The sequence below is a fragment of the Citrus sinensis genome, chromosome 2 (genome assembly GCF_022201045.2).
Source record: "Citrus sinensis cultivar Valencia sweet orange chromosome 2, DVS_A1.0, whole genome shotgun sequence".
Taxonomy (NCBI): Eukaryota; Viridiplantae; Streptophyta; class Magnoliopsida; order Sapindales; family Rutaceae; genus Citrus; species Citrus sinensis.
In genome coordinates, this window is record NC_068557.1 from 12,572,683 (window position 1) to 12,600,154 (window position 27,472).

Genomic DNA, 27,472 nt, shown 5'->3' on the forward strand with positions numbered 1-27,472 from the left:
TTTTTCCTTCAGGGTATGCATGAGATCTGGTAGCTAATTACAGAATGACTGTTGTTGGTCTGCATTCCCCTACTCCAAGCTACTTAAATACAGATAATGGCATCAAATTAATACTAGCTCCCAAGTCACAAATTGCTCTGCCAACATACCTAGTTCCTATAGAGCAGGGTATTGCAAAACTTCCTGGATCTTTCACTTTTGTAGGAATCTTGCTTTGGAGCATATGACTACTTTGCTGTGTTAAAGCAACAGTTTCAAACTCTCCCAGTCTTCTTTTTCGTGCCAAGATATCTTTTAAAAATTTCACATAATTTGGCATTTGTTCCAAAGCTTCCACAAAAGGTATATTTCTGTGTAATTTCTTCAGCACTTCCAGGAATTTGCTGAACTGCTTGTCTTATTTTTGCTTCTGGAACCTTTGTGGGAAAGGTGGTGGATGTCTAAATTGCTGAGTAACTTCAGGAGGTATCAAACTTTGTTTGTTTGGTTTAGTGCAGGTTGTGGCTACTGGTGTTGTAACTTCTTTTTCAGCATGCTCTGGTTGCATTTCCTCTGCAGTTGCTGTAGCTTGGCTCATGTAGCCAGTGTCTTGATGGAGGGCTTGTTGTAACATGCTTCCATTTTAAGGTGGTTTTTGTGCAGAGTTGAATTTCATCTCATTTTTGGTCACATCAACTAGGGTATCAATATTCTTTCCAGATCTCAAATTAATTACCTTGCAGTGTTCTTTGTTCTCTCTTCTAGGGTCTTCTGTGTTGCCAGGTAGCCTTCCTTGAGTTCTGCTGCTCATTGCTGTGGCTAATTGTCCTATTTGGTTTTCCAGGTTTCTCAAGGATACTGCTTGACTCTGCACAATTGCTTCATTCTTTGCAATGTATTCCTTAATCAGTGCTTCCAGCGAAATGATTGGATCTTGACTGATTTGCTTTTTCCCTTGACTTTGCTAATGAAAACCAGGTGGTTGTATGTTTCTATTTTGTCCATTTAATGCTGGAGCATTTCGATTCTGACTGTTCCATAAGAAATTTGGGTGTTGTTTCCAGCTAGGGTTGTAAGTATTAGAATATGGGTTGTTCTGAGGTTGTCGATTGAAATTACCCACATAGTTGACTGAATCTGGATTTTCAGGACAATTATCAAAGTCATGTTCTTCACCACAGTATACACAAGAAAGTTCAGCAACTTACTTTACTGTTGCTGGAGCAGATGTCATGGCTTTTACCATGTTAGTCAATGAGGTTACTTGTGCTGATAAGGCTGTAATTGCATCTATGTTATGTACCCCTGCTGATCCTCTTGCGGCTGGTTGCTTGGCTGAAGGCCACTGATAATTATTATTGGCAATTCTCTCCAGAATTTCATAAGCTTCAGTGTAAGATTTGGATAACAGGGCCCCATTTGCTGAAGCATCCAACATTAACCTTGTACTCGAATTCAACCCATTGTAAAAAGTTTCCAATTGAATGCAACAAAGAATACCATGATGAGGACACCTTCTAAGCAATTCTTTGAATCTTTCTTAAGTCTCGTACAAACTTTCATCTTCAAGTTGATGGAAGGAAGTAATCTCATTCCACAACTTTGCATTTTTTGTAGGTGGGAAATATTTCATTAGAAATTTATCAGCTAATTCATTCCATGTGGTAACAAAATCATATGGTAACGAATTTAACCATGCTCTTGCTTGATCTCTTAAGGAGTAAGGAAAGAGCCTCAGCCTTAAGGCATCTCGTGTTGCTCTAGCAATCTTGAAAGTATCACTTACTTCCAAGAATAATTTAAAATGGAGATGAGGATCTTCATTTGGTAATCCATTGAATTGACCAACTGTTTGCAACATTTGAAACATCACTGGCTTCAACTCAAAATTTGCAGCTTCTACTTCAGGTCTGATAATGCTAGGGTGCACAACTTGAGGAGTTAACACAACATAATCTCTTATAGCTCTGTCTCTATCGTCAGCCATGTAAATAATATTGTTATTGCCTGGTTGTCTCCCGTTAGCATGTTCATTCTGCTCTTCTTGAATGTTGACTGGTTGTAAGGGCCTGTGAGGATTCAAATTTCCCGCATCATTCAAATTATTCATGCTTGAAGCAATTTTTGAATTCCTTTGTTCTCTTCGCAATCTCCTGACAGTCCTTTCAATTTCAGGATCGAATTGGAATACCTCATATTTGTCTTTGCGCATGCATGTACCAATCTGCCAATAAATAGAATAAATAAAATCGAATTTGGCGTTATTAAGATTTACTTTACACTTCAAAAATAAACATTCAATCCCCAGCAACGGCGCCACAAACTTGTTGGTTATTTTTAATAAGCAATTACTACCAATGCCAATGTGCAAGTATGCACAACAAGTAATAAAGTAATAAGTATTCAAGATCGTCTCCACAAGGATTGATGCTACTCAAAGTGTTAAAGCAATCACAATAGTGCAAATCAACTTAGAACCGAAGCAAATAATTGTAAAGTGATTTCTAAAGTAATTTAGGGTTGTGAAAGAATTAAATAAAATAATACCGTAATGAAATAAACTAAGTTAAATGTATCTAAGATTCAATTGAGATTATAGTAGTTGAATGATCAAACTCTCCTTATAGGGTGACTGTTGTTTATCAAATTAGCATCAGGCGTTATAGCAGCTGCTGCAACACTCGACAGAATAAATCCGCATCCTCAGCTATCGCATATTGGAAGTCTCATACCTCCAAATCTATTAACAATGACCAGTTGCTGATATATTTATGGTACGACATTATAACTTTTAATCTCTCCACCCTACAAGGTGATCACCTATGTCTAATGTGTCACAAATCTTAACTTCACGTATTGCCCTTATGGGATTCAAGATAACCTAATCTAGGAAACTCAATATAAGATCAAGTAGTACTCTAATAATATCCGCTGAGACATGCCCTTTTACTACTCTATCTTAACTGAAACTATTAAATGGGTGGTCAATCGAAATAACAGTTATATTCATGCAAAACTACTAGAGTAAAATGCCACAGCAGTACCATAACAACATATAGGAACAATCAAGAACCCATTCGATTATTTGTCACTCAACTATAAGTAAGTTTAGTTCATAATATGAACGAGAAAAATAAACATAAATATAGTGATCTCGAAATACATCAAAACAATTAAAGGAAGAAGATAAATATAAGTTGAGCACGATGAAAGACAAATCCAAATAATTATGCACGATTCTCCAATGTTTCCGAAACAACACCCTTTAATTCGGATCTTCTTCTTCTTTCCTTCGTAATTATTCTAATGATAATTCCCTTGCCATCTTTCTATGTGGTGCATGCCTCCCTTTTATATTGCAAATTAGGGTAAACAAAAGCCCGTGAGTGTGCATGCGTTAAATTAGGAAACATGCGCTGACCCGCACCTAAGTTTTCTCCCGCACTACTTGCAGATTACTACAGCACGAGTTGCTCTAACATCCGCAATAGCACTGCATTATTCTCGATTGTGCTTTTCTTCTTTTGAGGCCATCATCTTTCTTCCTCTTACTCATCTAATGTCTCAGCATCCCCTCATGAATTAAGACTTTTCTGAGAACCTGCAATTATGCACCTGTTTTTAGCACAAATTACTTTGATTCAAGCAAAACTTATTAAGACTCAACTAAAATGAATGTTTATGCAAAATGTAACCAAAATGTAGTAAAAACACCTTATTTGTTCTCTAAGTGGTCTCGATTCAAGTCTAGAATTGATGTAATAACTCTCATTTCCTAGAGTTATCAATATACATATCTTTTTTTTTCATAACACTATTATGAAGAATACATAACCGTCCCTATTTTCAAACATAATTGGGGTGGTGGAAAACATAAAACATAAGGTGGTACTCCATATTGAAGTGGGACAAGATGATAGGTTACCAAAGAAAAAATTATATATATATATATCGAAAAGATTTTGAATTTTTGGCTCTGTGTGCCTTAGTGTAATATCGAAAAGATTACACTAAGAAATAGGATAGTGTGGATGTGATTAAGCAGAATTCAAAATTTAATGTGGATGTGATTAAGCAGAATTCACTAAGGCACTATCCCCTGGCTTTGATACAAATTGAATTGGCTTTCTATCCTAGTTAGCTGTTTTCCTATCGTATATTGTGATTTAAGCAGAATTCAAGATGATAGGTTACCAAAGATAAAGTCTATATATATATATATATATATATATATATATATATATATATATATATCAAAGGGGTTAACTATGAATACTTTATAATAGGGTTGGCCAGAAAGGCTTAAACCGATCAAAGATGGCCTTCTGTCATCTTTAGGGCTACAAATAATCTTTCATATCCACTAGTTCAATGGACTTTCATATGTGGCTGCAAATCTTTTTTTTTTTTTTACTTTGAGGAAAATATAGAGATCTTGTATAATAAATTGTGAAGCTATATAGGAAAACAAGGTTACTCTCCAAGGATAATAAGCTCAAAAACTCACTTGAACTTATTATAAAATGTACATTCCTCCAAATGGCTTAATCAGTTTCGCTCATCAAATTTCTCAATTTACATTTCAACATGCAAAGGGAAAAATATTGTTTAACATAACTCAAGGCCAAAGATGATACAAATACCAAAATTTAGAAATTATCATGTTATCCAATGTTAAAAGATCATAAAAAAATAAGGAAATTTTTTTTTTTGTAGTTTTGTAATTTTTTTTAAGTTAAAGAAAACACTAAAAAAAATTGGGATTGATTACATAAACTTAAAAGAGATGATTAAGAGAAAAAGAGAAAAAGAAAAAGAAAGTTAGAAAACAATTTTTTTTAGAAACAAAACTCTAAAATTAAGAAGATGCGTTTCTAGAGACACTACATCTATATTCTGCCATCTTCGACTCAAATTTTTATCCAAAGTTATTATTTACAATAAAAATTAGTAAAATCATCACCAGGACTGAAACATTCCACAATTATCAACTATTCCCTCGTCCCAACCTAAAGTAGAGATTGTCCTCAATGTCTTAGAAGAAAAGAGTAGGCTTTTGGAATAATGCATAGCACTTGGCTTCCTCGAACAAAAATAGCTTTTGAGATAAGCTTTGATAACCCTCGGTCACCTCCTCCATATACAAGATGTAGTTTTCTCTCTGCTATAGTATGATCAATATCTATGCCTACTTGAACGAACTCCTTATACTTTCCATAACAAAATCTAGAAAACATACAAATATTCTTCAGTTGTCTATTTGAAGTTACTGCCATTGGACAATTCTAAAAAAAATAATTTGTGAGTGCTTGAAAAAAAGCACCTATTTAAAGATCTTGGTAACAGACACAATGATACACAACTGCTTCATTCTTCACAATATATTCCTTAAGCAAAGCTTCAAGAGAACTTAGTTGATCGTTGTAGGTGGTTCTTTGTCCTTAATTTTGCTGATGAAATCCTGGTGGCTGTGCGGTCTGTTCTGTCCGCTGTATGTTACAACAGGTTAATTCTGGTTGCTCTATGAGAAGTTTGGGTACTACTTCCATCCGAGATTATAGGCGTTTGAGTATGGATTACTCTGATTTTGTTTATTATAATTGCCCACATAATTGACTGAAGTTGGATTCCCAAGACAATTATCAAATAAGTGTCCCTCTCCACAATAAACACAAGAAATCTCAACAACTTGTTGCACAGTTGTTGAAGCATTGGTCATGGCTTTTACCATGTTTGTTAGTGAAGTAACTTGGGCTGATAATGCTGTAAATACATCCACATTATGGACTCCTACTGCTCACCTTATTACATCTTGTCTAGTTGATGGCCATTGATAATTGTTGTTCGCAATTCTCTCCAAAATTTCATAAGCTTCATTGTAAGATTTAGACAACAAAGCCCCATTTGTTGAAACATCAACTATCAATCTAGTACTTGGGTTCAACCCATTGTAGAAAGTTTCCATCTGTATGCAACAAAAGAATACCATGATGAGGACATCTTCTGAGTAACTCTTTAAATCTTTTCCATGCATCATATAAACTTTCATCTTCAAGTTGATGGAATGATGTGATTTCATTCCTCAACTTTGCATTCTTGGTAGGTGAGAAATATTTCATCAAAAATTTATCAGTCAAATCATTCCATGTGGTGATGGATTCTGGTGGTAGGGAGTTCAACCATGCTCACGCTCGATCTCTTAATGAATATGGAAAAATTTTGAGTCTCAATGCATCTTGTGATTCTCCAGCAATTTTAAAGGCATCACTTACCTCCAAGATTTGTTTAAGGTGAAGATAAGGGTCTTCCGAAGACAACCCATTAAATTGCCCCACTGTTTGCAAATTTGAAACATCACTGGTTTGAGTTCGAAATTAGCAGCTTGCACTTTAGGTTTGACAATTCTAGGATGCATAACTTGAGGAGTCAACACGGTATAGTCTCTTATGGCTTTATCTCTATCGTCTGCCATGTATATGATGTTGTTGTTTCCTGGTTGTCCCTGATCATTTTGTCCATTCTAACCTTCTCGACAATTGATTGGTTGTATTTCTCCAAGAGGGTTCAAGTTTTCCACATCATCTATGTCATCCATTGCTACAACAGCTTTTGAATGTTTGTGCTCTCTTCTTAATCTCCTTGTGGTTCTTTCAATTTCTAAATCAAATTGAAACTCAACAGGTTTGTACTTGCGCATGCAAGAAGCTTCTGTCAACAGAATAAATTAAAATAAAATCAAGGTTAACACCGTTAAGTCTAATTATCACAATAAATAATCAATCCCCACCAACGCTGTTAAAAACGTATTGGTATAAATTCAAATGATATTGGTGTCAATGTGCAAGTGTACACAACAAGTAATATAATGATAAGCATTCAAGATCGTCTCCACAGGGATTGATGTTTCTGAAATTACTACAACAATTTTAACAGTGTAGATTGCCTTAAATGAAAATAGATTAACAATTAAACTAATAACCTACTTAACAAAATGCAATAAATAAATATGCAGAAGAGCAAACTTTAACGTCACACACACAAGGATAAAATCAATAGGAATGAAGTAATTGAGTGATTAAACTCTCTTAATGGTTTTGACTATTACTTCTAATTCTAAGTTCAGTTACTATAGCATTTGCTATAGCATTGGGTAGAATCCTTATGTATCTTCAGCTATCGCATGTTGTATGTCGTTCTACAGTATAAAAGGGGTTCATTTTCTCATCATAATAAGAATATGCAAAGTTGGGGCTGCCCGAGGAACCCAATTCAACACATTGGTAAACTAATGAATGCCCAATCTTCACAATAAGTCTTAGAAAATAGGCTACCGATTGAAGACCTTAATTACTAATGTTAGATGGTTAGCAAAGCAAGCTTATACTTTTAGAGGTCATGATGAATCAGTTAATTAAAAAAAATTAGGGAAATTTCATACAGCTAATAAAGCATTCAGTGGAGTATAGTTCTAGAAAATGCTCCATCATATGCTAAGCATATATCGTTCGATATTCAAAAGAAGCTTATAAATATTCTTGCAAACAAAGTGCAAAACAAGATACATAAGGAACTGAGAGAGAGTAAGTTTTGTATTCTAGTAGATGAAACACTTGATAAATATGATAAACAACAAATGGTTATCATTTTAAGGTGTGTTGATTATGTTGGGTATATTCAAGAACCTTTTTTTAAAGTTGTCAATGTCATGGAAACTATAGCAGTAACATTGAAAAAAAAGAAATATGTAATATCCTTGCGCGGAGTGATCATTTGGTTGAAGATATCCCTATGCATATTATATGCATTGTTTTTACATATCAACTACAACTTGCTTTAGTTGCAGTATCTGTTGTTGTGCCAAATGTAGAGCTTTTATTTCGCGCATTGGGTTCAATTGTAAATGTTCTGACTTCATCTGTTAAGCATCTTTCTAAGCAGAAATCTATTTAGGAAGATGAAATCATAAATTTGAGAGCTTTATGAGAAGTTCAAAGCCGTATTGGAAGATGAAATCATAGATTTGAGCTGAAATCTATTAAACTTCATCTGTTAAACATCTTTCTGAGTTGAAATCTATTTAGGAAGATGAAATCATAGATTTGATAGCTTCAGGAGAAGTTCAAAGTGGTACATGAGCCAATCAAATTCATACTTTACAATAACCTAGAGCTGCTAAGTGGAGCTCCCATTTTTGTTCTCTCAATAGGTTGGTTAATTTGTTCAGTGTTGTTTATAAAGTTCTTGGGAAGTTGGTAGAGTGTAGACCTAACAATGACATATGTGGAGAGGCTAAAAGTGCCTGTGAATTTTGTGTTCATTTTGCATTTATTAAATAAAGCTTTGGAAGTGAGTAATTTACTTTGTCAAACATTACAAGTGAAATCAAAAGACATTTAAAATACTATGCACTTACTCTCAACTACAAAAAAATAAAAAAATTATTCAAATGCTGCGAGACAATGGTTGGGAAAATTTTATTGAGAATGTAATTTTATTTTGTGAAAAGAATGAGATAGATGTGCCTAATATGAGAGCTCACCATATGAAAGGCACATGATGTTCTTGTCAATAGAATGATTATATTACAATTGAGCATTATTATCATTATGATGTATTTAATGCTATAACAGATTTTCAGTTGATGGAGTTGAATAATAGATTCAGTGAATAGACATTGGAACACCTCACTCTTAGTTCAGCTTTAGATCTTATTGATGTATTTAAGTCATTTAAAATTGAAGATATTTGCAGTCTTGCTGAAAGATTTTATCCTTAAGATTTCACTAAGATTGAGCTACAGGCTTTAAAAAGACAATTAGAATGCTTTGAGATTGATGTACATTCTCTTTGAGAGCTTCAAAATATTACCCATGAAACTGATTAAGACAACACATCGAAACAATATGTAGAATGTGATTCTTGTAGATTGAATGATTATTTTGAATGTAGAATGGCTTTAAAAAGAAATTACATACAATATCGACTCAGATGTGATAATAGATGAGTTTTCTTTTTTGAAGAATCATTGGACACAACTTCGTTTATAGTGTTTTTCTTATTTACATTGTATTTTTATAGTTTTATTGTTAGTTTTTTGGCTTATGTAACCTACTTAATAATTTCGTTTGTATAAAACAAATTTTTTGAGAAGTAAATTTAATTTTAAAAAAATGTAGCCCACTCCAAAAAATATAGTGCTAGCTTCGACACCGTAAACAAACCAGGCTCAGATTTTGGCATGTGAGGCCAATGTTTAATTTTTAAAAAAGAAATTACTTAATTTATACACTTTTTATGTGTAATTATAATAAGCCAATTATCTTACCATAATTAATGTAATATATGAGTAGATATGGTAATTCTAAAATTTTACATGTTTCCACTATTTGTATCAATAAATAAATATGTATGTATATTGGAATCACACCAATTTCTTTCAAAATTTGTTAATATGGTTTCACTTATAATATTATTTGTTTTCATCAATAATTTAACATAAATTCCATAAAGAAAAGGTTTCACACAATCAAAATATTTTTTTTTCATTAATAACTATATTGAATACATCAGAACCTCAATAAATTAAAAACTCTAAGACCATGAAAATTTTATTAAATTAACAAATATTAATATATCGATAAATTCATAATTATTAAGTCATTGATAAATTAATTATTTATTAATTTATAAAAATAATATCATGCTTGTAATAGGCATTTTGTAAAGTATATATATGTAGTATAATTAGATAATGTGGTGATTATGTCAAGCTATATAATACAATTTTAATTTGATCTTGATTGAGAGAATCAATCACTTGAATACTTTGGCCGGATCATGATTACATGATAACCCATCAGAGAAGACTTTTTGAAGATAGTATATTAGGCCGATCTCTCTCTTTTACATCTTTGAACATAGCACATAGAACACAACCATGATCTCATTGAAAAGATGTGAAGAAACTAAGAATGATCAATGAATGCATAAAGCATTATGATAGTATAAGTGCACGACAAAGAAAATCATAGATATATTATACGTATTTAGTTTCAAATTAATTAGTTAATTTTTAAATTATGTATTGATTGGGTCTTATAAAAATATAAGATTTTTTTTGAAAATTTATTATCTATTAAATTTGATAAATTATTATTTTACCATATTGTCCCCAAGTCAAGATTGACAGAAAGTATTATTTAATTGAGATTATAAATTTATCGAAGGTGAATTTAACAAGGCTTTAAACTACAAATAATGTTGTGGAACAATAATGCAAAATTATGCCGTGAAGTCCACGACTTGAGAGAAGCTGTGGCAGAATTAAAATCTAGTCAGAGTAAGCTGAAATTGCACATTATTTTGTGTGTAAAGGCAACCATAGCAATAAATGCCTATATCTAGTGAGGTTGCGAGAGATGTATGAAGTGTACAAGGGACATTTTGGAGTGCAAATGTTGGTGAAGAACAAGGACCGAGTACTGACACTGTAAAATGCTTCATATGCCAATGATATCACACTACACAAGAATGTCCTGTGAGAGAAACCTTTCAAGGGTTGCTTGCAACTGAGTTGATGGGATGTCTTAAACAAGAAAATGTCACAAAATATGTATGTAAAGCACAAGATTAAAGAGTGTGATTTTATTTTTGTCAAAATCGTTAGAACTAAATGCTTATTTAAGGTCAAGTTATTAAATGTTAAATTTAATATCAATAATTTTATCTTTGTTAATTTCTAACATTGTGATTAACTCTTGAAGCCATATTCAGCTAATTATTTTTAATTATTTTTATTGAAATAGGAAATACGCCATGAGAATGATAGATAATTTTTCTATAGATTGTCATACATGTGGGGGTATTTTGTTAATACAAAGCTGTTAATTACAATAGTGATGTTTATCGGTTTTTTGTGTTTGAGAACACATAAAAAGATAATAAATTAAGAAATGCATTTTTGAATAAATCCAAAATGGATTTAACCGCTTTTTTCTTCTTTTCTATTTGAGCTTCTAATTATCTTTAATGATACTTTCATGAGCTCATCTACGTAAGGTTAAACCTAGATGGCATAAAAACACTAGAATTAAAGTGTTTTAGACTCTATTGACAGTAGATCTCTTCAAAACTTTAGAAGAAGCTATTGGTTCATGAAATGCACTTTGTTGAAGATTTCCTTAATGGTGAATTAAATCCATACATGGGGCAGCGGATTTTCAAGGAAAAGATAAATCTCAAGCGTCGTGTCGGCACGCCTAGCTACTGTGTGACATGGATGTTCCATTTACCCTTTTGCCATGAAGATTTCATTGCAATTATGTTGGATACATTCCATAAATAGACCAAATTACAAGCAAATTGCACTAGTTAGGTCCCCAAGAAAGAGTGATTTGGTTTGAAATGGTCCAACTTAAAACGTTGAGTCCTTAGCTAATATGTACCTTTGTTAGAGCAAAATTCTTAAAAACTCTTGTGTAACTCAGTAGATGTTCACAGCTAGAATGAACGTACCCATGAGAACTCAAATGTTTTAAGGAAAGATTCCATTGTGGAATACATCATCGTTTACATGAATGCAAGAATAGTTCAAAGGCATAGCATTTATTGGTTAGCCAATAAAGTAAATATATTTCCATAAGAGAAGGTTGAAAGGTTAAGATTACCTGTCTATGTAGGTTTTGATCCACTGAACTCTGTTGAAGTTAACATGTTTTGATAAAAAAAAAATTTTGGTTTCTATTTTCTGCCAATTTTCATTCATATGGGGGATTATTGGAAACATAGCGCACAAACGATTATTTTGAGGCATGATTTTAAGCAGGACCCACTTGGTGTGAATATAAGGTCAATGTTGTTTGGATACTCCTCTATGACTACTTAAAAATAGTATATTTATATACTTAAAATAATACTTGGTTGAATAGCTCAAAGTGCACCCATGGAGTTGGAAAATTTATAGAAAAATTCATTTATCCCACATGACAAAGAGAGCTAAGGTATGGAAGGTTTATATATAATACTTATGTGTATATAGATTAGAATATATGCATAGATACTCTATTTTGCGCGCACTTGTGCAATGGGTACAAATCCTAATCCGATTAGCTTGACTCATGTGACCCACATCCTGTGTATGCAAATGTCAGCCTAAATCATGCTAGATCCGCCTTAGCCACTTTTTTTAATTTTCTGATAATATTTTTACAAATGTATTAATGTATATATGTATGTATGTATGTGCATAATCAGATAAATTTATTTCTAATTATGTGGTACATTATTATATTTATTGCACTTAGATATTATTATCTTTACGTTTTTAACTTTGAAAACCTTTAAATTTATTTAAATACAATTTTAATGTGTTATATCTTATTCACAAAAAATCTTTTAAAATATTATTTAGTGAAAATTGGGCTAACTAGCCACGCCCACCCTAAAGATGGAGTCGGGCCAAACCCATTGCCATCTCTAGCTATTTGTTTATATAATTCTTTGAATTATATGGGTGATGCCATGAAGCTGTGTCAAAGAATAGAGTTGAATAAAATAAGAAAACTTACATAACCAGCCCAAAAACTTTTGATTATTCAAAATTAGCTTTTTTATCTTTTTTTATCATAACTAGCCAAATTCAAGTTTTTGGACCAATATACCCTCAGCACTATCAACAAATCACCAAATTAGTCAAACAATTTAGTTATCTATGATTGAAGAGAGGAACATCAATTGAAAAGCAAGAAGTTAGGATTAGCATTTGTTTTTATGCAATTTGGGTTTTTGTACAGGGCCAAAGTTTAGAGGTGGGCTAAACTAGACTACGGTTTTTGAAAAATATTTAGTTAATTATAAATTTTCCTTTATGAAAACTTATAGGAAAAAATAAAAATAAACCTAATAATTATAGTTAATTTCTATTCCTCAAATCACAAAACTCACCCAAGTACCCAATTGTTCAAATCATCAAGAGGCTATCTCATGAGTGATTCCCAACAGTTGCCGCATAGCCCGCACTCACATACTCAGTCTCTCGTCGTAGTCGAAGTCCCGAATGCCCAATCTCTATCTCTTGACGCATTGCATGGTGTGAGTCATTTTGTACTTTAAATTTTATTATATAGAATAAAATATCATAAATGATAATGATGGCATACAAAGTGGAAATATGGAAGTTGCTAATTCATCTTCTTGAAATTATAAAATAATAGATTAGTAAATTACTAGAATATGATAATAGATTAATAGAATATTATAGATGATAACGATGGCATACAAAAAATGAGTGAATAGACTAGTGAAAAAGTTGATTATTAAATACTGACGTTTTTTAAATTAGTTTTAGCTTAAATTTTTGTCAAAATTTTTAATAAAATAATTAATAATTTTTTAATGTATTATTATTATAGATTCAATGTTAAACAAGCCAAGAGAAACTATACTTTCTTTCTTTAAAAGAGTAGGTGACAACCAATCATCCACCAAGTCTTTATCTCCATCTCAAGTTAATGCGCCAAATTCCAATGAGCAACATACTTTTAAGTCTCAAAGGGTCGAAGTTGAAGAAACTAAAAATACTTATCTAAAACGTAATCCTGGATTACGTCATCAAATAAGGACATATGCAGTGAATCGACGTGATGATATTCGAAGAAAGTACATCAAAATAGGACTGTGTCAGCCTAAACGACAAGATTATCCACTAACTAATGAAGGCATACACGAATGTAGATTCTGCCATCATTGGCTTAAAAAATTCCCATGGCTAAAGTATTCTGAGGTAAAAGATAGCGCATTTCGTTTTCCATGCTTTCTTTTTGATGAAATTCCATTAAACAATCCAAAATTTGTTACTGAAGGGTTTTGCAGCAATGGGAAAACAAAGTCCCTTTTGCAGCATGAAGTGGTCTAATTTCTCATCATAATAAGAATAGGCAGAGTTTGGTTGCCTAAGGAACCCAATTCAACACATTGATAGACTAATAAATGCCCAATCTTCACAATAAGTTTCAAAGAATAGTTACTCGGTGGAGCTTTCATTTCCATTCTATCAACTAGTTGCTTGATTTTTTCAATATTATTCCTAAAGTTCTTAGGAAGTTGGTAGAGTGTAGGCTTAACAATGGCATACATGGGGAGGCTAAAGGTGCATATGAATCAATGACATCTTTTAAATTTGTGTTCATTTTGCATTTATTAAATAAGGTTCTGGGGTTGATTTACTTTGCCAAGCATTACAAGTGAATCTCATGACATTTTAAATGTTATGCACTTAGCCTCAAATACAAAAAAGGAAAATTATCATTCATATACCCATAGTTTACTTTATTATCAAAAATACTACAGCACTTTGAGGGTGTATCAATCGTCCACCCTAAGTTGACAAAATGTATTTGTCATCCATTAAATCTTACTTGCCGTTTAATGTGATGACGTCAGAGGGATAATTTGGTCTTTTCATATGATACAAGTGATAATTAAAGGATATATAATTGATAATAAGAGAATTTAAGGGTATACAAGTGACAATTTTTCTTTACTTTAATTTAAGTTTCAAGGGTAAAATTATCAATTCGCTATAATTTTGTTAACTTTTAAACGACAGCTAACGATTTAGTGGTTGGTAGATCGGTAGATAGCTTTTGTCAGTTTAGGGTGGGCGATTGATACACCTTTAAAGTGTTACAATATTTTTTATAACAAAGCAAATATAGGGTATGTAAAAAAAAAACAAAAACCCTTCTTCAAAGATATTTGCAGTTTTACTGAAAGATTTATCCTCAAGACTTCACTAAGATTGAGCTACAGGTTTTGAGAAGACAATTAGCAAGCTTTGAGACTGATATACAATCTCTTCAAGAGTTTTTAAAAATTACTTTTCTTTCTAAATTGTTTTAAAGATTAGTTGAGATCTGAAAGTCATAGATTTACTTCTTGTTTGATAGATTAACTCATTTATTGTTAACACTTCCTATTTTAACAGCAATAACAGAGAGAGCATTTTCTACCATGAAACTGATTAAAATAGCACATAAAAAAAATGGAGAATGAGTTTCTTTGATATTGTATGGCTATTTACATTGAAAGAGAAATCGCAGAAAATATTGACTTAGATGCGATAATAGATGAGTTTTCTTTTTTGAAGAATCGCAGGATACAACTTCGTCGGTAGTGTTTTTCTTACTTACATTGTATTTTCATGGTTTTATTGTTAGCTTTTTGTTTATGTGGTGTACTTAATAGTTTCATTTGTATAAAAGAAATTTTTTTAGAAGTAAATTAATTTGAGAAAAATGTAGCGTATCCCAAAAAATGGTGTTACCTTCGCCATTGTTTTTGATGTATTAAGTTGATTTTATGTTCAAAATTCATGTAGGTGTTGTTGAATTTTTTTTTTCCAATTATAAAATGATATAGGCCCATATATTTCTTACCTTAAGTTGGTAGGTAAAAAAAATTTAAAAAAAAATCAAACTTTCAATTAAAACGATGTTAAAGATGAAACCGATAAAACGTACGATAGACAGTTGTTGCAAATTTTTTACTAAGGTCTTTACTTTAGTTTGTGCCTTTAAGTTTGTACAATAGGTACTCGTCCCTAAAGGTCATTGTGTGAGAGGTACCTATCACACACAATGATAGCATTTGTATAATTGCTTCTAAAATCACATGTCCTGCAATTATTATTTTTTTGACGAAAAATAACTACAATAAAATTGTCTTTTTTCAATATTACGTTAAATGCGGCTTAAAATTAATTACTAATCTATAAATGTTATAACTAGTTTCAGTACCTGAACCATATGGAAAAATTCAACACTAAAGTGACAGATGCCAACAAATTCATATATCAATATTCAAATAATTACAATGGTCTTGATGGTTTATGTTGTGCAAATTTTATTGAACTCGCAAGTGCACGAATCTATTATAGAATAGATCAATGGTGACGAGTGTCGATCCCACGAGGAGGTGGATTTTAATTGTGTGTAGAATTAATTTTCTATGAGAGTGGTTGGATTTATGGTAAAGATGATTTGGAATATCCTAAAATTTAAATTGAAATGGCAGAATTAAATTAAAATGGAAACTATAACAATTGAAGCGCTTGAGTATCTAGATCCGCATCAACATGCACCATGGGCTAAATATTCCTTATTAGTGCCAATTAAATCATGAGGGGGGAATCCACGCCTCATGAACCACACTCTAATCAATATGATGCTAAAGGCTTATCGTGCCAAATAATAATAACCTTGTACTAGGGAGCCGGTGAAACCAGGGTGGTATCTAGACAAGATTATTACTATTTGTCAACGAAAAGTCAAAACATCCACAAAAATTAAAGGGAAAGAGAAATTAAATTTACCAAATAAAGCCCATGGCACATGTTGAGACTTCACCTTCAACCCAAGCTTGAAAGAAAATTAGCTACTTATAATTGAATTAAGGGTAAAATAGAAATTTATTCAAATACGTAGAAAATACAAGATGGAGAAAGAATTACAAAAAATGGAGCCCAAAAATGGATTCAGTGATGCCAAATTAGGGGGGAGAGGCCCCTTTTTTATAGATACCTTGAGTAAATCATGGCCATCGGATTAAAAACAGTTTGGACGCTCAGGATTGCACCACGTCATCAGTCAACAGTACATGGTTTGACCACGCGGTTTGAACAGTGACACGGTTTGACCATGCGGTTTGAACAGTTAACCGGCTTGAACAGTGTATATGCATGTACCGTACGCACAATTATTTAGTCCACTAACATGCTACCACGCCACCAATCAACAGTGCATAAGAATTTTCTCTAATGGAATCGTGACACCTCATCAGTCAATGCCACATCATTGGTCTGTATATGTGAACATTGTCGTGAACAGTAACATAGACAATACCGTACATGTGAACAGTGACATTTTTCCTTTTATGCTCCTCCTAAGGTTTTCGACTGTCTTGAGTTCAAAAGTGATCTTCGTTTTGCCGTATGATCTCTCGTTCATTGTGAAATGACTATGATGCCCCTAAAATACTTAATTATAATACAACACACATAATTAAATGACAAGAGACTTAAATACATAAAAATAGAAATGCTATTGGAACTTGAAGTGTAAAATGACAATTTTCTTCTTTATAAATATATATTTTCTAACACTCAACACACCCCCCAATCAGCTTATTGCTAGTCCCTAACAAATAAAGCGAAAACAAAATTCAAATCTAAAATGTTTTTTTTTAAAAACACTCGTGTTTATTCAATCAGACTAATGATAGCAATCAAATAAAAGTATAAGCATTATCTCCAGTCTAAAGAAATATCACACCCACATCAACCATCCACATGAATCACCCCAGTAGACTTTGTCACAGCTACTTTCAAGAATGATATGTTAAACCCTAAAATCTCATTGGAAATAGTGACACTCTCACAAAGAAATTAAACCCAAAAAAATAGTCACTCTAATGAATGGTAATTGAGAGAAAATAATAAAAAAGTGATATCATACGCTCTCACCAAGATGAAAGAAATATACCCTCAGCTTAGAAATAATACGATCTCAAGTCAAATAAAAATGCTAGTCAACCCAATTTATTTATTTTTTTTTTATGCACCACTACATTTTTTTAGCCCATATAACTAGCTTCTACTTCAGACTATAGTTCCTTAAAATCAAGAAGGACTTTTACTAGGATGTAAAGTAGGCTAGGGACATGGCTAACAAAGGAGGAGAAATAAGGAAAACAAAGTGTATGTTTAAGAAAAATGCAGAGATTTATTTTTTTTCAAAATTTGCAAGGTGGATTTCACCTATTATTGTTATTTATTTTTTTTAACAATTTTTTTTTTGCTTTTGTTTGGCACAACTTCACTGAACAAAATAATTATTTACATTTTTCTCAAACATAAATAGGTGATGGAACTTGTAAGATATCGGGTAATACTCCAAATCGGAGTGGGTCAAGATGATAAGTTTGACAAAGAAATTTTTTTTTTTATTATTTAAGGCTCAAAAGGGTTAACTATGGATATTTCACAAAAGAGATGGCTAGAAAGGCTCAAACGGATCAAAGATAGCATTTCAATCGTCTTTTAGGGCTCTAAATAATCTTTCATATCTACTAGTTAGATGGGCCTCCAAATGTAGCAACACACATTTTTTCTTCTTTTTTTTTAATTTTACAATTTTTTTTAAGGGTTAACTCAAAAGAAATCTAAAGATTGTGTATAAAATAATAAATTGCTAAGCTGTATGAAGAATGGGCAAAAGGGTTACTCTCCAAGAAAAATGATATGCTCAAAAACTCACTTGGTACTTATTATGACATGTTCATTCCTTCAAACAACTCATATTGGTCTCCGACATCAACATGTAGAGTAGCAAACATGGCATAACATCACTTAAGACTAAAGATAATACAAATACTAAAATTTGAAATTAATCATGTCATCCAATGTTAAAACAAATCACACAATTTTTTTTTTAAAACAACATTCTACCCCCTAACCTATTCTAAACATGAAAGAAAAATATGCACACAGAAATGTGAAAATGATGCAGAAAAACTAATTAGAAAAGTTACACTTAAAATGATAGAAAAAGAATGGTTTTTTTTTTAACTAAGAAGATGCGTTTCTAGAGGTACTACACTTCATATTCAGCCATTTTCGACTCAAAAATTTAAAAATGTATATTTATAAAGGAGAAATTAAAAAAAAGAAGTAAAAAAAATGAATATCAAAGCTTAATAAAGAAAAAGAAAATGTCTGGAATTTTTTTTTTTAACGAAGAAAATGCATTTCTAGAGTAACTACACTCCATATTCAACCATCTTCAACCCAAAAAGTTAGTAACAGTTAGTTTCTACAACAAAAAAATCAGTAAAAACTTAACTAAGATTCCACAATTGTCAACTATTCCTTCCCCCCAACCAGTACGAAACATTGTCTTTAATGTTTTAAAGGAAAGAAATAGAGTTTAGAAGACATGACCTGGGTGGTGCAACACAGAATAAAATATTTACAGGCGGAGAGTTAAATCTAATTTGCACTTCTTACTGCGGCTATTGTTACCATCATTATTTGGAGACTTCAACACAAAGGTCTTGGGGTCTGGCTCTGGTTTATAAGCTTGTAACAAATTAAGTAGCTCATTAGCAGTGTGAGCACAAATAAAAAGCATTCTCATTGTGGAAGGAATGAAATAATTTTTTATTACATGGTTAAGAAATGCGATAAAGACATCATAAAAGTTATTGACATTTAACAAACCGATGGGTTTCTAGTGAATGTGCAGATGGGCCCAATATGCTAATGTGATAAGTGCCTCTAGAGTTGCAAGATCTCCTGGTAGGAAAATAAAAGCATTAGCATGATTAAGTATTTTAATTATTCTTTCTTGCATACCTGAAACGACTAACTCTTCTCCAATTGGTGAGTCAGAAAAACTGCCCAAAGGTTTTAGGGCTCTTGGGATGATGCCTAACACTTGGCTTCCTCTGAAAAAAGCAGCTTCTGAGACCAATTTTGATAACCCTCGGTTACCTCCTCCATACATCAAGTGTAATTTTCTCTCTGCTATACTTCGACCAAGATCTATGGTTGCCTCAATGAACTCTTTGTGTTTGCCATAGTTAAATCCAGAAAGCACACAAATGTTCTTGAATTGTTTATTGAGAGTAGCTGCCATTGGGATACTTCTCAAAAATAATTTGTGAGTGCTTAACAAAAAGTCATATTTAAGAATCTTGGTGACAGTGGGTCACAGCTGTGTATGAGGTAGCATGTCAGTGTCAAATCACGCGTAAAGCACATGACTCGTGAGTCAAAAAGGAAATAGTAAAAAGGAAAAAGTAAACAGTGATAGAATAAAATTATTATAGACAATAATGCAAATGATAAAACAATAGTGAAATAAAACAACAGTGAAGTAAAAGGATATTTACAGATAGTTGCGACTGTGACTCACATCTTCCTCTAGTTTTACGTTTAGAAACGGCTCGAATGCCTTCTATGGGTTGAAGATGGGCTTCCCATCCAGTTTTCTTATAAACTGACAAATAAGGTCGTTTATAGTCAGATTCCTGAGACTATATCATGCATGCTCTTTCTGGAATAATGGCCATAATTGGAGAATCGCTCATTGCACATATCCACTGGGATGCGTTTCAAGAGACAAAAGGATATCATCCAATGACTCATTATTCAAGCCATCCCTAATGAATTGAATCTTATCTTTCCTGTTATCAGACACCATTCCTAAACAATATGGTTTTTTATCGCAACTCATTTTGGCACACTTATGACAAGCAACAGAAATTCTTCGACCTCTTCGTTTTCTTGCATAATTTCCTTTACCACAACCAGGCATGTATGCAATAAATTTTAGAGGTAACTCACCTGCCAATCGTACTTTAGCCACGATTAACCAACGGATGTCAGCAGGTATGTTATTCCTCATGAGCAATCGCATGCGTTCGGACCGAGCTTTATAGATTGTAAGGAGGGCGTTCTAAGGAAGTGAAGGGAATCGATTGTGAAGCTTTGCTAGAATCTCATTTTTATCTATACCTTCGCCTCAGAATATCAGTTATTATGGGAAACTGAAGTAACCGACTTGATTGTCGAAGTACCGTTATTTGCCACTTCACCGTGATAACAAACTAAAGCACACAAACAAAGAAAAACAAACTAAAACACATAAATAAAATTACAATCGTCCTCTTATTGAATTTACCTCAAGCTCCAACTGGATATTGTAGACACTTCTCTCAATCTCTCTGAGTTGGCTTTCTAAATCCTCAACATAGAATACTAACTCTGGTGGTTGGAGAGCCCAAATACGACGTGTTTTACAAATCGAATTTGCCTTTTAAGATGAGGTTTTACACGTTGAAGTGGTCTAAAAATGTCCAGGAGGAACTGTTTAGCTATGGCACTCATTATTAACAATTATAAGAGAAAACTTAATGGTTAAACAAACACACTTATGCAAAAATAATTTCAATTAGCAAAAGAATAATAAAAAAAAGAAAGAAAAACAATCAAATCACCGAAAAGAAAGAAAAAACTCAATTCAAATTCGGTGGGTCACTCAAATTTATTTCGGTGTCCTCTCCATGTGGTTGGTACTCTAGATATGGCTTTAATCTTTGACCATTAACTTTAAACGTGACACCGTTCTTTAGGTCATTAATTTCAATTGCCCCATGTGGAAAAACAGTGTGAACAATAAATGGGCCAGACCATCGAGAGCATAACTTACCTAGGAATAGGTGTAATCGAGAATTGAATAAAAGCACTTTCTGACCTGGAGTGAAAGGTTTTCTCATAATTTGCTTGTCATGAAAGACTTTCATTGGCTCCTTGTAAATTTTGGCATTTTCGTATGCATCATTGCGAATTTCTTCAAGTTCTGCCAGTTGTAATCTTCTTTCTGAGCTAGCTTACTGCATGTCAAAGTTTAATTTCTCGATGGCCCAATATGCACAATGCTCGAGTTCCACAGGTAGGTGGCAAGCTTTTCCATACATTAGCCTATAGGGTGACATCCCAATTGGGGTCTTGAAAGCCTTCTATATACCCATAATGCATCATCAAGTCTTAATGACCAATCTTTTCTATCTAGCCTCACCGTCTTTTCTAATATGTGATTTATTTCTCGATTAGAGATCTCAACTTGGCCACTGGTTTGCGGATGATATGGGGTCGTCACTTTGTGAGTGATGGAATACTTTATCAAAAGAGCTTTGAATGCTTTGTTAGAAAAGTGGGCACCACCATCACTGATTATTACTCGAGGGAATCTAAAGCATGAAACAATATTGCTTTTCAAAAATCCTATCACCACCTTGTGATCATTGGTTATGCATGGAATTACTTCTACCCATTTTGATACGTAGTCAACAGCAACCAATATGTATTGATGGCCAAAAGAAGAGGAAAAGAGTGTCATGAAGTCAATACCTCATACGTCAAAAATCACAACCACTAAAATTGGATTTAGTGGCATCATGTTCCTTCGTGTAATGCTCCTCATTTGTTGACACCTATCACATGAAGAACAGAAAGTGTAAGCATCTCGAAATATAGTTGGTCAATAGAAACCACATTGTAAAACTTTAGTTGTTGTTTTCTTAACACTGAAATGGCCTCCATAAGCTTGTTCATGGCAGAATGAAAGAATATTCTGAATTTCATTTTCTGGGACACATTGTATAACAATTTGATCAGCACAATACTTGAACAAATAAGGGTCATCCCAAAAGAAATTCTTTATTTCTGTAAAAAATTTGGCTTTGTCTTGCTTGATCCAATGCTCTGGAAATTGACTTATAACAAGATAATTAACGATATCAGCATACCACGGTAATACTTCCACACTCATCAATTGTTCATCTAGAAATGACTCATTCAATAATAATGATTCCATAATTGTGTCAAAATGGAGAGAAGAGAGATGGTCAGCCATAACATTCTCTATGCCTTTCTTATCTTTAAATTCCAAGTCGAACTCCTGCAAAAGTAACACCCAATGAATTAGTCTAACTTTTGCATCTTTCTTTGTGAGAAGATATTTAAGAGCAGTATGATCTGTGAATACAATTATTTTACAATCAATGAGATAAGATTGAAATTTCTCTAATGCAAACACTACTGCTAGCATTTCTTTTTCAGTAGTTGAATTGTTCAACTGTGCATCATTCAACGTCATACTAGCATAGTAAATAACATGGGGAATTCGATCAACTCTTTGTCCTAATACTGCTCCTACTGCATAATTAGATGCATCACATATAAGCTCAAATGGTAAGCTCCAGTTTGGGGGCTGAATGATGGGTGATAATGTCAACAACTGCTTTAATTTTTCAAATGCCACAAGACATGAATCATCAAAGATAAAAGGTACATCCTTAGCAAGTAAATTGCATAAGAGTTTAGAAACTTTGCTAAAATCATTAATGAAACGTCTATAAAAATCAGCATGCCCAAGGAAAGATCTTACTTCTCTGACTGTTTTAGGTAGAGGAAGATTGGAAATGAGATCCACCTTAGCTTTGTCAACCTCAACACCTTTTCTTGAAATGATGTGACCGAGAACAATACCTTATTTTACCATAAAATAACACTTCTCCCAATTTAAGATTAAGTTCTTCTCAATACATCTCTGCATAACTAGTGTTAGATGATGTAAACATTGATCAAATGAGTCACCAAAGACAGAAAAGTCATCCATAAAGACTTCAAGGAATCGTTCAACCATATCAAAAAAAAATGTTCAACATGCATCGTTGAAATGTAGCAGGTGCATTATATAGTCCAAATGACATTCTCCTATATGCAAAAGTGCCAAAAGGGCAAGTGAAAGTGGTTTTCTCTTGATCTTTTGGTGCTATGGGGATTTGATTATATCCTGAGTAGCCATCTAAAAAGCAATAAAATTCATGGCCTACCAATGTATCAAGCATTTAATCGATAAATGATAAAGGAAAATGGTCTTTACGTGTGACAGAATTCAACTTTCTATAATCAATTCATACATGCCATCTTGTAGTTACTCTAGTTGGTATCAATTCATTATCAGCATTTGTAATTACTGTAACTCCTGACTTTTTAGGGACAACTTGTACAGGACTGACCCATGAACTATCAGAAATTGGGTAAATGATACTTGCGTCTAATAGCTTAAGGACTTCAGTTCTAACAACTTCTTTCATATTATGATTTAACCGACGTTGCATTTACCTAGTAGGTTTAGCATTTTCATCAAGTTGAATGTACTGCATGCAGTCTACTGGGTTTATACCTTTTATGTCAACTATGGTCCATCCTAATGCTCATTTTTGCTCTTTTAAAATATCCAACCACTTACTTTTTTGTTCGTCATTTAGGGATGATGAGATGATTACCGGCAGAGTGCTTTCTTCTCCCAAAAATGCATATTCCAAAGTGTTGGGTAATGGTTTGAGCTTGAGTTTCGGTGGTTATTCTGATGATGGGATGAGTTTCTTCTCTGATAGTGCTAGTTGTTCAACTCTTGACTTCTATTTATTAGTGTCCATGGATGGTGTTGAGTAAATTATGGCGTTGACCTCATCAACTGACCTGTCAATATCAAAATCCAAACCAAAGTGAGTTAAACATGTTTGTAAAGGGTCATCACTAAGGTTTGAAAGAAAAGTATTATCAATTATTTCTTCTATTAAATCCACATCAACAATTCCATCATCTGCATTGTGACATTGTTTGGCAATGTTGAAAATGTTTAGCTCAATAGTCATGTTGCCAAAGGACAACTACATATTTCTAGACATGCATTGAATGTGAGCATCCGCAATTGCCAAGAAAGGTCGGCTTAGGATTATGGAGATGTAATTCCTTAAATCCTGGATTGGTTGAGTGTCAATTACAATGAAATCAATAGGAAGATAAAACTTGTCTACCTGGATAAGTACGTCCTCCACAATACCATGAGGTATTTTTGTGGACCGATCTGCAAGCTGTAATACCACTGGAGTTGGGTGTAATTCTCCCAGTCCAAGTTTCACGAAAACTGAGTAAGGTAACAGATTTACACTAGCTCCTAAATCCAACAAAGCATTCTCAATTGTGCGGTTCCCTATACTACATGAGATAGTGGGAGAGCCTAGGTCTTTGCATTTTAAAGGAATTTTGTGTTGGAGTATAGAACTAAAGTTTTCTGTTAAAAAATGACTTCTTTTGAACGTGAATGTTTCTCTTTTTAGTACAAAGGTCTTTAAGAAACTTGGCATAAGATGGAACTTATTTTATAGCATCAATTAAAGGGATGTTAACACTTACCTGTTTGAAGATTTCAAGAATCTCATTTGTGGATTTTTCCTTCTTTCCTTTAGCTAACCTCTGAGGAAATGGAGCTTTAGGATCATATTCTCGTGAGTTGGTTTCTTCTTTTTCCTCTGGTGACGAATCCTAAACATTTACATGTACAATTTGATTTATTTTTGTCACCAGCATCTCGAGGTTGTTGTCGACTTCTTTCCCTTTTCGCAAGGTCATGACAACTTTGACCTCTCTATGCTGTTGTGGTGAACTGGTACTTACTTCATGCACTCCTTTAGGATTAGGCACTGGTTGACTTGGAAACTTGCCTTTCTCAACAGTCATGAACAAGGTCTGAACTGAAGAAGAAAGTTGTCCCACTATCTTCTCGAGGCTTGAAACTAATTGGGCTTGTGAGTTGAAGCCTGCTCTCATCTCATTTCGTAGTTCATTGATGGTGCGGTTTTATTGCTCAATCGTGGAGTGAGTAAGATTCTTGAGATTTTGGAATGAATCCTCCCATGGTCTGGGTTGAGACTAGTTCTTGTTCTGATTATATGGTCTAAATGGGGGCTAAAAGGCTTGAGGAACTTGAGGATCCTTGAGACCATGAAAAATTGGGGTGGTCTCTCCATCCAGGGTTATATGTGTTGGAGTATGGGTTGTAACTTGATGGTTTTCTCATTACACCTATGGCATTGACTTGATCTGAGTATGAGTCATGGTCATGTGGCTCTGTTAATTTAGCAGTCGATAACGATGCTATTTGTCGAGAGAGGCCTTCAATTATAGCTTTGACTTCTTTAATTTCTGAACTTGACTTGCCAATGTGAACCTCATTCATTCACTCCTTTAATTCTTTTAATATTCCTTAGTGATCGACTCTGTTGTTGGGAATTATCCGCTTGTCGCTGGAAGAATTCTCAAATCTTTGATGCACTTTTTGACATTAGTTCTCCTCCACTTGTTGCCATTAGTCATTCTTTTACGTGTGGCAATAATCCCTCCAAAAAGTATTGGCATTGGTGCCATTTCTCGTACCCATGATGTGGAGACTTCAAGAGTAGCCCATTGAATCGCTCCCATATTTCGAAAAACTGCTCGTCTTCTCTCTGGGTAAACTCTGAAATTTCCCTGCGAATAGTATTGGTTTTATGCACTGAGAAATATTTATTCAAAAATTTCATTACCATTTGTTCTCATGATGTAATGCTATTAGCATGCAATGTATTGAGCCATGAACGAACTCTATCCTTTAAAGAAAATGAGAAAAAGTCTAAGTTTAACATTATCGTCTGAAAAATTCTCATATTTAAAAGTTTGACAAACTGCATGAAAATCATTCAGATGATTATATGAGTCCTCATTTTCTAGGCCATAAAATGTTGGGAGACAATTTAGCACACTAGGTTTTAATTCAAAACTCCTAGCAGCTACATTTGGGTATCTTATGCATAATGTGCTTAAATTAGCTAAAGGACTAAATTAGTCCTTAAATGGCCTCTCCTATGGTGCTTGTTGTTGTTGCAAATACATTTCACTTTTATCTTTAATGACAACGTATTTGTGTGTGCGAAGTGTTTTTTTAAGTTCAAGGTCTATAGGTTCAAGATTAGGTAATAATGACCTTTGACCATGCATGCAAAGAACATAAACAATGGAAACAAAATAAATAAAAATAAAGAAGAAAGAGAAATCGCAGTACTAACCTTATCACACTGTTACAATCTTTCTTTAAAAACACACTAAAACAAATACGTGAAATAAATTAACTAAAAATAAATTAATAAGATAAACAAAAAAAATTACAAAGAAAAATAACTTGAAAATTAAATTATAGAACTTTAAAGAAGAGAAAAAGAAAAGAAATTTGTTCCTCAAAATGTAGATTCACTTTTTTTTTCTTTTATTCTCTTTTTTTTAAATAAGAAAAAAAGTTACAAGAAAACAATTAAAAGAAATTATTTACTAAAATCAATTCTACAAATTAAAATAACTTACCTCCCCGGCAACGGTGCCAAAAACTTGTTGTGCAAATTTTATTGAACTCGCAAGTGCACGAATCTATTGTAGAATAGATCAATGATGACGAGTGTCGAACCCACGAGAAGGTGGATTTTAATTGTGTGTAGAATTAATTTTCTATGAGAGTGGTTGGATTTATGGTAAAGATGATTTGGAATATCTTAAAATTTAAATTGAAATGGCATAATTAAATTAAAGTGGAAACTATAATAATTGAAGCGCTTGGGTATCTAGATCCGCATCAACACGCACCATGGGCTAAATATTCATTATTAGTGCCAATTAAATCATGAGGGGGGAATCCACACCTCATGAACCACACTCTAATCAATATGATGCTAAGGGCTTATCGCGCCAAATAATAATAACCTTGTACTAGGGAGCCGGTGAAACTAGAGCGGTATCTAGACAAGATTATTACTATTTGTCAACGAAAAGTCAAAACATCCACAAAGATTAAAGGGGAAGAGAAATTAAATTTACCAAATAAAGCCCATGGCACATGTTGAGACTTCATCTTCAACCTAAGCTTGAAAGAAAATTAGCTACTCATAATTGAACTAGGGGCAAAATGGAAATTTATTAAAATATGTAGAAAATACAAGATGAAGAAAGAATTACAGAAAATGGAGCCCAAAAATGGATTCAGAGATGCCAAATTAGGGG

General features: G+C 33.2%; 1 protein-coding gene and 2 non-coding genes across 3 annotated transcripts in view; all 3 read left to right on the top strand.

Annotated features, from left to right (window-relative positions):
- The window catches only part of LOC102628692 (wax ester synthase/diacylglycerol acyltransferase 4-like), a 71,942-nt gene that overhangs the window by 17,100 nt on the left and 27,370 nt on the right, over nt 1-27,472 (top strand). The gene's annotated exons all lie outside the window — the stretch shown is intronic.
- Nucleotides 1,476-1,582, top strand: LOC112499144 (small nucleolar RNA R71). Its single transcript, XR_003066667.2, has one exon. It is a non-coding gene; the product is annotated as a small nucleolar RNA R71 (small nucleolar RNA).
- On the top strand, nt 5,962-6,068 carry LOC112497391 (small nucleolar RNA R71). Its single transcript, XR_003064189.1, has one exon. It is a non-coding gene; the product is annotated as a small nucleolar RNA R71 (small nucleolar RNA).